This window comes from Cupressus sempervirens, chromosome 11 (genome assembly GCF_028749045.1).
Source record: "Cupressus sempervirens isolate cs-2001-9-10 chromosome 11, ASM2874904v1, whole genome shotgun sequence".
Classification (NCBI taxonomy): domain Eukaryota; kingdom Viridiplantae; phylum Streptophyta; class Pinopsida; order Cupressales; family Cupressaceae; genus Cupressus; species Cupressus sempervirens.
The window spans coordinates 311,413,694-311,426,271 of NC_143128.1; positions in this window are offsets into that span (position 1 = coordinate 311,413,694).

The window sequence follows — 12,578 nt, forward strand, 5'->3', positions numbered from 1 at the left end:
CACATCATCATACTTTGCACGGTGGCACCATAATCGCACACCCACGGTGTGCCATCATCCCACAACACTTTGCACCACGACATCATTTACTTCCCGAGGTGGTGCCATGAAACCCTACGTAGTGGCACCATTAATGATGCACCTGCGGCCCCTCACTCCACACCACCACCAAAAACACTTAAGCACATGGCACCACCATGCATGCATGTCGCCATTGTACACACATACCACCACATGTCTATACACCTGTCTAGTACCCTCAGTTTAATGCCCCACAGTGCACCCTGCGAGGTGCCTACATGGCACCCATATGATGCAACCTACGGTCTCCCCCCCTCAAACCTACACTCAAGGCATGTGCCATGCCTGCAGAGCCACTCAAACTTGCACTTGTGATGTGCTCCCTGCCCACGACGTGTGCCATGCCCATGGTGCCACTCAAACCTATGCTCATAGCACGTGCCATGCCCACAGTGCCACTTAAACTTGCACCCATCGTGCATGCCATGCCCATGGTGCCACTCAAACTTGTGCCTACAATGCGCCTCTTGGGTGTTGCCTTCACACCCATGTGCAACCGTGCACATACGTGCATAGCGCTCATTTTTTCTTTTTCCCTAGTTTTTTGCATTAAATTTTGAATATATATATAATTTTATTTTTTAAATAATAATAAATAAAAGATTAAAAAAAATTAAAATACCCAAATTGAGCTTCTTTTTCTTCCCTTTATGCTTATTTCAATTCATAGCTTTTATGTTTTATCTTTGAACTAACAAACATTTTTTTTCACAATGTGGAAGTGATCAAATGGCATCCACATCCAGAGTAGCAATCAAAACCATAATCTTTAAGTTCCAAGGAGTACCCTCAAAGTTGAGATTCCACGATGATTACACAAAAATCTGAGATACTGACTTAGGGCACACAGATCTAGGAGAATTCCTTAGAATCTATAACAAACCAATAGAAAGGTGAGCCTTGGTATCTACATTGATCCATTCTAGGTTGGTGAACACAGTGTCACATCCTGTGTCAATACAATTAGTTGAACTAATCATGGCCATGTCACAGCATTTTGTTTCTGAAGAAAGAGTAGTTAAGAGTGTCACTAGAGAGGTGGTTTTAGATTTACAACCTAATAACATTGAGAGGGTCTTCCATCTCCCAAGAGCGGACCAGTTCATAAGACTCTTATATGAAATAGTTGGAAGATGGTACAAGGAGCATCAACAAGATGTGATCAACATCATACAATCCTCCTACCTCATCAAGAAGCCTCCTCGGGGAAGGATAACCAGAAAAGTGGACATGACTCAGGGATACATGAAGGAAGACATTGGATACTCTATCATTCTCCTAATCAGAGTCATGGGCTTACCCACAACAAGCCACCTCAATACCTTTATGTTCAACTTCATTGAGACCATCAGATAGGATAAGATACCATTGGACTAGGCCACCATACTAAGTGAAAACTTGTGTGAGCAACTGAGGATGGTGAAGGACAAGAAGAAGTTTTCCATGACTTCTTACATGGTGTACCTACTTGCAACAAGGGCAACAAACTAACCCAGTTTGTATAGGAGAGGTAGTATGCAAGATCCCAATGCCTATCCATGAATAGTCTACCCTTAGCTGGTAAAGAAGAAACTCTTGGCACAAAGCAAGGAATACTAAATCATCAATGATACATTCATTTTCATGATCATCTGATTCATTGAGGGGGACTATGGGAAGAGGTTATCTGATGAAGCCAAAGCACAAATCATAGTTCTCGGAGCCTACTTCATCTAGTTCAAGAGGTTCACATATCTGTGAGTAGCTAGTGCCTCTATCAATCCTAAGAAGCTCCCAAGATATCCTAGTGACAAACTGGTGCTATTGGAGATTTCCCAACAAATTGAGTCAGCCTATGATAAAATAAAGAGACAACAGAGACCTTGTTGGACATGGTCATTGGTCATTGGAGCATATCATGTGAAGAGGAAGTAAGATATTCCTTCCTTCGAGTGGGAGTGAGAGAACTATCCTCTTGAAGAGTACAACTCTCTGGGCCATATTTTGACAATATTGGGAGAGTGGAGAGTTTGGTAGGAAAAGACTTCCATCATGAGGATGTTGTTGAAGATCATTGGATGAATGCCACAAATGACTATGATGTCAACATAAGGGACTATTATAGGATGACTTTGTATCTAGCTAAAAAGGCTCTCCAGTTGAACATCCCAGAAGACATAAAGCAATAGGATTCTAAGGAATTACTAGACCCCCTATTCAATGCTGACAAAATTGGTGAAAGACCCATTATGAACACTAGCATTGATAGGGAATAAGGAGATGATATCAATCATTGAGTGAGGCATGTCATCAAAATGACAAAGAATTAGATCAAGAAACCTTTTCTGCTTGATCCAATTCCTGATACTATAATCTTCCATGCACATGCTCATCCTGAAAGAGGTAGAGGAAAGAAAGTCACAATTCCTACCTTTGTGGCCCAGTCTCCTATCAGGCCAGAGATAGTGTACTAGCTTGATTGCCTAGTTAGATATTATCACCCTCCTATAAGGAAGGGAAAGAAAAAAAGAAAGAGGACCTCCCATCAGAGGATTCAAATAGAATAGGCCAAAGAATAGGTACCTCCCCAATAGAAAGAATAAAAGTGCATAAGGGTCTGAGGATACTAGAGCTACTCAAGTCTAGGATGAACCTCAGTTGCCTCCCGTTGTGTCCAACCAATTGAAAGATAGTGAGATTCAATAGGCCTCCATTCCTCCTATGCAAGAAGAGCAGATTAAGATTAAGATGAAGCAAAGGAAAAGGATCAATATAAGATTAGTGCCTAATCCATCTATCCCTAAAACCATTCCAAAGGGAGATAAATAGGAGGAAGAAATAGAATCAAAAGAGGAGGAGGAACAAGTGCCCCTACAAGGAAGAACTTAGCTAGCAAGAGCCATAGAGTTGCAAAGAAGAAAGAGTACCATGGGTACCTTGCCATCCACTCAAGCAAAAACCTTGGAACTCTCTTCTTTGAAACATGAAGTATAGCAGTGGGGGGATGAGAAAAGTGAAGGGGGCGATGATGTTTTCTCAATGTCAAATTTTGATTTCATGCCTATAGGTACAGAGTTGATTGGGGATAAGATCAAGGACACCCCTACAAGTGAACCTCAACAAGAAGATTGGATGCAAATGCTGCAAAATACATAGGGTCCTAATCTTACTCCTCCGTCTCCACCATGAATTACAATGGTAGATAGTGGCTTGATGACTCCTCCATATCAAACTTTAGAGGAAGAGTAGGTTCAGAAGGAACTATCATAGGAGGAGAGACCAAGACAAATGGTGATCGATGAAGTGTCAAAATAGGGAAAAATAGTGGAATATTATTAATCACCTTCCCAAGACATTGAGGTTCAATCTATAGGGTCTACTAAGACTAAGGCTATAGATAAGGAGCCCTCCCAATAGGAGACAGCTCCAAGAAAGAGCAACAAAGGGAAGGAAATTATAGAACATACTCCTTCATCATCAAGAGCCATCTTGTCATCAAGACGCATCCCTAGATGGATCCGAAAGGAAATAATGAGGAGTACTAAGCCTCAATTTTATGCTTCAAAAGAAGACATTTGTGACATTGCAGAGATTTTGAATAAACCTAAGTCTCCATCACATAAGGCAATGCTATTGGCATTTATCACCAACATAAGGAACCAGGAATTGTTTGCATAAGTGGCTCTCCCTCCTAAAGGTACAGATGCAAAAGGTCTTGGTCTTGAGGATTATGAATTGAAGGATGTTATGTTAGGGAAGGCTACATGGGATTGAGTCTAATTAATGATTACTCTAGGAGTCAAAGAGCTCCTTAAGCATATGGAACAAGATGAGGCTGAACTACAAGCACTTCAAAGGTAGGTTAAGATCCTAAAGGGATATCTAGCCAAAGTAGATGGTCCTCTAGATCCTGAACACCCCAAGAAGACCTTGAACATTTTACTTAGAGAAGGGGGAGGTGTACAACTTGATCCATTTTTGAAGGCTTGTCAGGAGTGGGAAGAAATTTTTGAGGAGAAAGGTGTTAGGATCATCATAGGGAATTTGAAGTTACTGCATGCTACGTAGGAGAATGTGAATAAAATTGTAGCAATTTTGAAGTGGGACTTCAATATTATGGTTGAAGTATGGGCCTAGAGTAAGAATTTACAAAATTTGTAAGCTATAAAGGGCCAAAGATATTAGGTTTTGATTGATGTATATACTAGAGAAGAATTAGACATGATTGATGACTGGATAGAAAAGATAGCAAATAGCAATAAGGTAATGGGAACATTACATGAGGAGATTCATCAGCTCAAGGACCAAACCTAAGAGCGAATTCTGGAAGTAGAGAAACAATATAATGGTGTATGCTTGGATATTTTTGAAGATGAGGAATGAGAAAAGTTGTTACCTGTAGATATAGTAGTGGAGAATTTAAGGAATATTTTTTATGGAGGTTTTTGATGACAAAGATATCTGACAAGCCTTCAGGATAGAAGAAGCCTTGTTAGAATTGGATGCCAAACTCAAGGATTTTGTTGATACTTGAATTGAGGTAGACAATTATGGAAAAAAAGGTAAAAGATAAATATGAGGCTTTAGATCTTTTGAATGTGGCTAAGATTACTAATATGATAGAGAAATTCAAGGGAAAACATCCAAACATAGCTTTGGGATGAAGAAGAACAAAACCCAGATGCCAGAATTTCAATTTTGACACTTAGTAAAATTTTGAGATTTTTTACCCTATTGAGGTCCCCAGCTCCACAGGTGTACAGGTCCATAAGTACATAGGTTTGCAGCTCTACAATTTAGAGGTGCACCGACAGTTAACTGCTTGTTCCAAAAATAACGCTTTCCATGCATTAGAAACACATTCTAAAGGCAGTTTAACTTTGACACATGCCTAGTAAAGGACCAGCTTCTATTTTTGGCACCTCTAGATGCTCCTACTTTGACTAAAGGCTTCCTCCTATTTCTTCTCTCATATTTTCTTTTTTTTTGACATTTAAAGGGCTCATGCATCCAATTAATGAATAAAATATAGATGAAGTCCTTCTAAGTACCAGATTAACTATTAGATTGTATATATTTAGTTTATTTTAATATTTTAAAAGCATTTTATTGCATAAAGATATCTCTCACTCTCAACACAAATTGCGGAGATGATTTCTTATAAATACCCCATTGTAATATGTAACAAAGGTATCCATTATTATGCAATAAAATTATGCTTTTGGTGCTAGCATTCGGAGTGTAGTCATTCTTACCTAAATGTGTCATTGTTTTATGAATTGTGTTCATGAGATTGTGTTTGAGCCAAAGGTTTATTACATTATTTCTGGTTGTGCAATCTTTTAGTTCTGGTGTTTGCTACAGGTTTATGAATTCCATTGATGTATTGAGCTTGAGAAGAAATCATGAAATTGTGCATAGATAACTTTTTGTCTCCCATGAGTGCACTTTTTGTGGCCTTGCAATTTGACGAAGAGTGAAGCATTATTCAGTTATTGAAATTTCTCATCAATTATTGCATTAGTGGAATTTAGGAAGCATTACTCCTATTTTCATTGGTTTCCTATCAATTTATTCGAAAGCTTAACTCACAACATTTTTTTTTCTATAGCTTATGTCCATTAGGTTTTCAATTTCATGTTATTTGCTTTTAGTTTCATTGTTTTCTTTGCTAACCCCTTGCTAGAATAGGAACTCATTTTAGTTGTATTGTTGGATTTCATTCATTGAAAAAATAGGAAAGAAAAAAAACATTGTTCTTTTGTGTGTTATTTTGAGATAGTGAACAAATTTTACTTCATTTTGAAATCAAAATAGAATCAACAAAGGCCTCCTCTTGAACAATCACATTTATCTTCAACTAGGTGGATTTTGATACATCGCAAGACAAATATGGAACCTTGAAGTTGATCCCAAAAGATTAGCTTTTCAAGAGAGGAATTGCACAAAGGATTCCTACTGTTGGCCTCGTGTAGAATGACCACCCAACAAAAGTGATGCTAGAAGGAGGGTTGTACTTTTAGATCTCAAAGAAAAGTGGAAAATTTCCCAAAGTTTCAAAAATTCTGCACTTTTTGCAAAAATATATGCTTCACACAAGTTCAAAAAAAAAATTGAGCTTTTGAGAAATTCAGGTCCATTGACCTATAGGTACACAGGTCTATAGATCTGCAACTTTGTATGTGCACAAGTGCGCAAAACTCTATGGTGCACAAAATTTAGAGAGGTGAGAAAGTGTACTTCTACAAAGGTGCACTTTTTCTAGAATTGATGCAAGCTAGAGGATATTGATCCAAAATCCCCATTTTAGCGAGCATTAAGGTCTATGCCAAGTGCACACACATTTCTTGAGCTTACCCACTTCCGCAAACCACGTAGTGACAAGGGAACATCTCCCATTCAACTGCTTCAATTCAAACTTTCATCATCTTCTTCAACTCCACCTCCACTCCAACCACCTGGTGGACCATCGCATATTCCAATAGCTACTCCTCAACAACCACTTTTAGGTTTGCCAAACCCTCCAATGTCCTTTTATGCAAATGTTGTAGACTCACCAATAAACTTGAAAGGTGCACTCCATGACCTCCCTAAAAATACTAAGAAGTTTTTCCCAAGATTCATCTATGGTGAAACACGAACTGTCAAAGATCATGTCAATGTATTCAAGGAAATTTGCTACTACAAGAAGGTTGCTAATGAGGATGTGGTTCTTTGTTTATTCCCCTACTCTTTGGGGGAAATTGCCTTCAATTGGTAAGTTAATTTGCCACATAGATGCATTGGAGATTGGAACACATTCAAAAAATTGTTCTTGGAACAATTCAAAATATTCATCAATGCAGTTGTGATACATCAACAATTCATATCAATCAAAAGGGACCCAACTAAGACAATTTCTTGCTTCAACCATCGCTTTCATATGGCATATCGCAAGCTAGAGACACCATACACTATACCAGTTAAAGCTACCATTTAGATTTCTCTAAATGCTATGGACCATCTTACTGCAATTTTTCTAAGAAGACTTCCTGCATCAAATATCAACACATTGGATAAAGTCTTTGCAGAGGCAATTACCTTCACTAAGCAAGCTAATCCTAATGAAGGAGGATTAATCCTTCCAACTCCAACTATCACAGTGATGCCAACATACATTGCTAGAGTACCCATGATGCCTAGTCAATTCATACCTATGAATCCAATTCCATTACAATAGGCACCCACTCCAAAAAATCCTGCAATAACATATCCAGGGTATGAGCCTCCAAAAATAGCTTTCTTTGAACAAAAAGCAACAGCACCCACTCAAGTAGACAATGGTTTTGTTTTTGAATTTGGTTAGATGAAAAAGACTATGTCCCAAATGAACAATGAATTGACTCACCTTAGGTTGTCTCAAGGAAAAAACAAAAACTTCCAAAGAAACAACGTTGGCCCTTACAACAACAATTATGGCTAGAATTATAACAAGAACTTTAGTGGGAACAACAACAATAATGTAGGAAACAACTTCAATCCTTTTGATCATAATAATGGCTTCCAAAGATAGAACTAACAGTGGAACACTAAACCAAATAATGGAAGCATTCTTGTCAACAACAACAATAACAATGTTCAATATGCAGATACCAATCAATATGACGATGGTCAGAATGCACCCAACAATGATGGTTTGTATTACAATGGGAATCAAGAGATGGCTCAAAGTTCACAAGTGAATGATAATGCTCCTCCTATGTAGTTTAATGCTATGTTACTAGAATCCTATGATTTTGCATAGAATGTACAAGTAGAATAATTGGCTAATGAAGAGTTCTCTTTCTGATTTAGTCAAGAACCTGATATTCAGCATGATGAGATGTTTTCTTTTCGCAATGACAATCAAAATACCTATAATCTGAGAAATAGAAAGGAACCTTTGACAGATGGGATTCCTCTAGGTTTAAAACAAACTCCTCCTAATCCAAGAGTCATTAATAATCTGACCTTAGTTAGGCCACCATATGGAGGACAACAAAATCAGAACTTGGTGAATGTACCAATGATATTGAAGAATCTTGCTTGGTCTATTGAAAAGTATAGTGTTGTTGAAGACTTGAAACAAACCAAAGCAAATATGTCCATGTTTAACATGTTGCAAATTGTCCACAACAGTGAGAAGCACTCATGAAGACTTTGGATCATACAAAGGTACCCCACAATACGAATATTGTCCCTCAAAAGACAGTATCTCAATAAATCAATGATGCAAAAGCATTGCCTACTATGTTCAAAGACAAGGTTAAAGTACCCCCGCTTTTGCTTAGCATCAAGATATATGGAAAGAATCTCCATAATTTCTTGATTGATTCAAGATCCTCATGTAATTTCATGTCACTATTAATAGCACAAAGGTTAGGGGTAATTCCTCAACCTTCTAATCAAATAGTAATACAGTTAGACAAAATGGAGGTGAAAGTCATTGGCATGTTGAAATATGTTTGAATACAATTGATAATTGATCCCTGAATTCAAGATGTCATTGATATACATGTGGTGGACATTCCAGAGACATATGGGTTGCTCCTGAGTAGAGAATGGATGAAATTCCTAAGAGGATGGTTTTCTATAGATTTCACTCAGTTATGGTTGCCATGGAAAGGGTTGAACAATCAAATCAAGATAGATGAAGAACCCAAATTGAAAACAATGATTACAAATTACAATGCCCTAAATGAGATAGCATTCTTACAATCGGATTTGGGCTCATACAAGGTGATGGAATTTGACACTATTCCAATCAAAGAATCCCAAGATTACGATAAGGAACTCAAGATACCAATCCCAAAGGATGAGATCGTGACACAATTCATAGATAATATGGTGACTGATTTGCAATGCTTGGGAGAAGCTAACCCCAACATCTTACTTCTCCTCAAATTCTGTCGATTACACAAAGTTAGTCACTCTGAGTTTGAATGCTCGTCATGCCAAGAAGCAGTTGCAAAGGTGTTAACACATATAATTCAAGGCAAGGATAATCACATTTTAGAAAAGAGACTCATGGAAGATCAAAGTCATACAAACTCAACTAAGTCAACACAGATTGAAGAGGAAATTGAAGATCTAAATTCATCATATAGTGATGCCTCTTTAGATGGTGGAGGTTTGTCTTCTCCTCCTCCAGGGATGATTAAAGTTCAAAGAAGAAGATGATATGTGAAAGGTAAAGGATTAGTAGTCATTCATCTTGAACCTAAAGTTGAGGAAATCAAAGAACTGATAGGGAAAATTTAGGATAAACAAGAAAAACATACACTTCCTCTATCCATAGATTACAAAGGGGAATCATCAAGTCCTACACAGGGAAAGTTGCAATGGATTCCCAAGAAAGAGTCATTCAAGGCTCAAGTGAAAGAAAAGATAAGGATGAATAAGTATAAAGTCAAAAAAACCCAAGGAAAATGCGATTTGGACTCTCCACTTTGATGGTTCTAGGTCCAAATTGGGAGCCAATGTAGGTATCAAATTGGTCAACCCAAAAGATAGGTCCTTTTATGCCACATATTGACTATAGTTTAGATGTACTAAAAATGCTATAGAATACAAGGCATTAATTTGAGGACTTCTTTTTGCAGTAGAGAAAGGAGTCACTACTCTCATAATCGAAGGAGATTCTCAACTAGTTATATGACAAGTAAAATCCATATAGTCTTGCAATGATAAATTTCTTATAGAAAATGGGTATGGGATATAATGGATGACTTTAAAGCTTTGAACATAAGATACATTCTAAGAAGAAAAAATATGATAGCAGATGCTCTTTTCATTTTAGCAAGTGCTTTACAACTAGTTGAAAGAACCAAGTTGAAAAGATTTTTAGTGAAATTGGTTGTAGTTCTGTCCATTCTTGATAATATCAAAAACTTTCAGCTCTTTCAAGATGATCAACATATACTTGATTTTATCATGTGCAATCACTATTTTGAGGGACAAGAGGTTGACGATACACTAGATGACAAACTTGAAGATGATGAGCTTGAGGATGAAGATGGGATTCATGAACTAAAAACCAACACTATTCCAAAAGGAATGGTTGAACTAGAATGCATCTTTGATCATGATGAATCAGCACTCAATAGAAGAGTAACGCAAGAAAAGGGAATCAAAGAATGTGACTTGTACAATTTGGGTATTGATGAAGAACCAAGAATGGTACAAATAGGAAGAGCATCTAACTCATAGGAAAGGGAAAACATGCTCAAATTACTCACCGAGTATAAGGATGTCATTGCTTGGAGCTATGAAGAGCTAAAGACTTATGATCCTAAGATTATCACACATGACATCCTGCTAAAACCAAATGCCAAACCATTCTGACAAAGACAAAGACCGATAAATCCTATCATTGAACCATTGATCATGAAAGAAGTAAAGAAGTTGTTGGATGCAAAGATCATATTTCCCATTCTCCATTCTACATGGGTTGCTAATTTGGTCCTCATGTAGAAGAAGACTAGAGAAATTCGTCTTTGTGTTGATTTTTGTAACTTATATCTAGCATCCCAGAAAGACAATTGTCCTTTGCCCTCACTAGATGAGGTATTGTAGATTGTTAATGGTTCAAAAATGATGTCTTTCATAGATGGTTACTCAAGGTATAATCAAGTGATGGTTGATAAAGAAGATAGGATAAAAATGGCCTTCACAATGAAGTGGGGAATCTTTGCCTACAGAAGAATGTCCTTTGGACTAATTCACATGGGAGTTACATTTTAACGAGTGATGGATGAATCTTTCAAAGGATTGATTAATAGATGTATAGTCATCTAAATGGATGACTTGACTATCTTTTCAAAAGATTGAAGTACACACATTGCTAATCTAAGACAAGTATTCAATATATGTCACAAATATAGCATATCTCTCAATCCCAAGAAATGTTCATTTGGCATTACTAAAGGAAAGCTCCTAGGACATGTCATTTCTGAAGCTAGAATCTTCGTTGATCCTAACAGAGTTGAAGGTATTCTGAAATTAGCACCTCCACACAGTTGGAAGGAATTGAAGTCTTTCTTCAAGAAGATAAATTTTGTATGAAAATTCATAAGTGGATTTGCAGAGATAGTTCATCCCCTTGATGATTTACTCAAAAGGGGGCTAAGACAAAATGGGTTCCAAAGATAAAGAAATCATTTGAAGATATCAAGGTTGCCATTTCTATGGCCCCGATCTTGGTAAGTGTTGATTACAAGTTACCTATTAAGATCTATTCCTTTACTTTCGAACACTCTTGTGCAGGGATCCTAACACAGAAAAAGGAAAAAGAGGATGAAAGACCAATTGCTTTTATGAGTTGCCCTCTGAAGAATGTAGAGTTGAATTATTCAAACCTTTATAAACAATCATTTGCATTAATCAAGGTGGTAAAGAAATTTTGTCATTACATATTAAGAAGTAAGGTGTATGCAATTGTACCTGATTCGACAGTAAAGATGCTTTTGATGCAGAATGAACTCAGTGAAAGGAGAGGAAAGTGGATGGCTATACTTCAAGAATTCAATTGATGAGATTGGTTAGAGGTCAAGGGTTGTCAAAGATGATAGCTGATAACCAAGATGGAAATGAAAAGTAATTCAAGTTTGACAGTGAAAAAAATGAGGATGATCAGAAAAGGATGGTTGTGTCACAAGTTTATATTAATTAGGGTGTGGTGATAGATGTTTGGTATCAAGATATTGTTTATTATCTTCTACAAGACCAATTTCCCAGTTGGATGAATAGTTCACAACGCAAGGGACTTAAAATGATGTGTGAATCTTATATGCTACATGACAACAAGTTGTACAAGAGAAACTATGAAGGGATTTATCTGAAGTGTTTAGGCTGTGAGGAAGCAAAAGAAGTCTTGGAACACTTTCATGATAAGTATGGTATAGGACATGGTTTGGCAGAAGCAACGACCCACATGATTCTAAGATTGAGTTATTTTTGGGGCTTGATATTCAAAGACACTTTCGAACATGTACACTCTTGCCATATCTATCAAACCAATGCCAACAGAGAAAGGAATCAAGAAATGCCCTTACAACCTTTGTACAAGATACATCCCTTCACAAAGTGGGGGTTGGCTTTCATTAGTTTGGTCAACCCACCATCATCAACTAGATATGCATTTTTTCTCATAGCTACAAATTACTACACATGATGGCCAGAAGCACAAACATTCAAAAATTGCACTACTAAGGTCGTAAAAGAATTTTTGGAAGAACACATCATTACTATGTTTGGAATAGCATTTGCCCTTGTGTGTGATAATGGGTCTACTTTTGCATCAGCATTCCTGACCCAGTGGGCATTTGAAAATCAAGTCATTATCAAGTTCTCTTTGAATTACTACTAGCAAGGAAATGGGGTAGCATAATCTACAAATAAGAACTTGATCACAGTAATAAGATGACTATTGAAGGAGAACCCTAGGGATTGGCATACGCAGCTCAAATATGCCTTATAGATAGATTGAGTGAGTGTCAAAA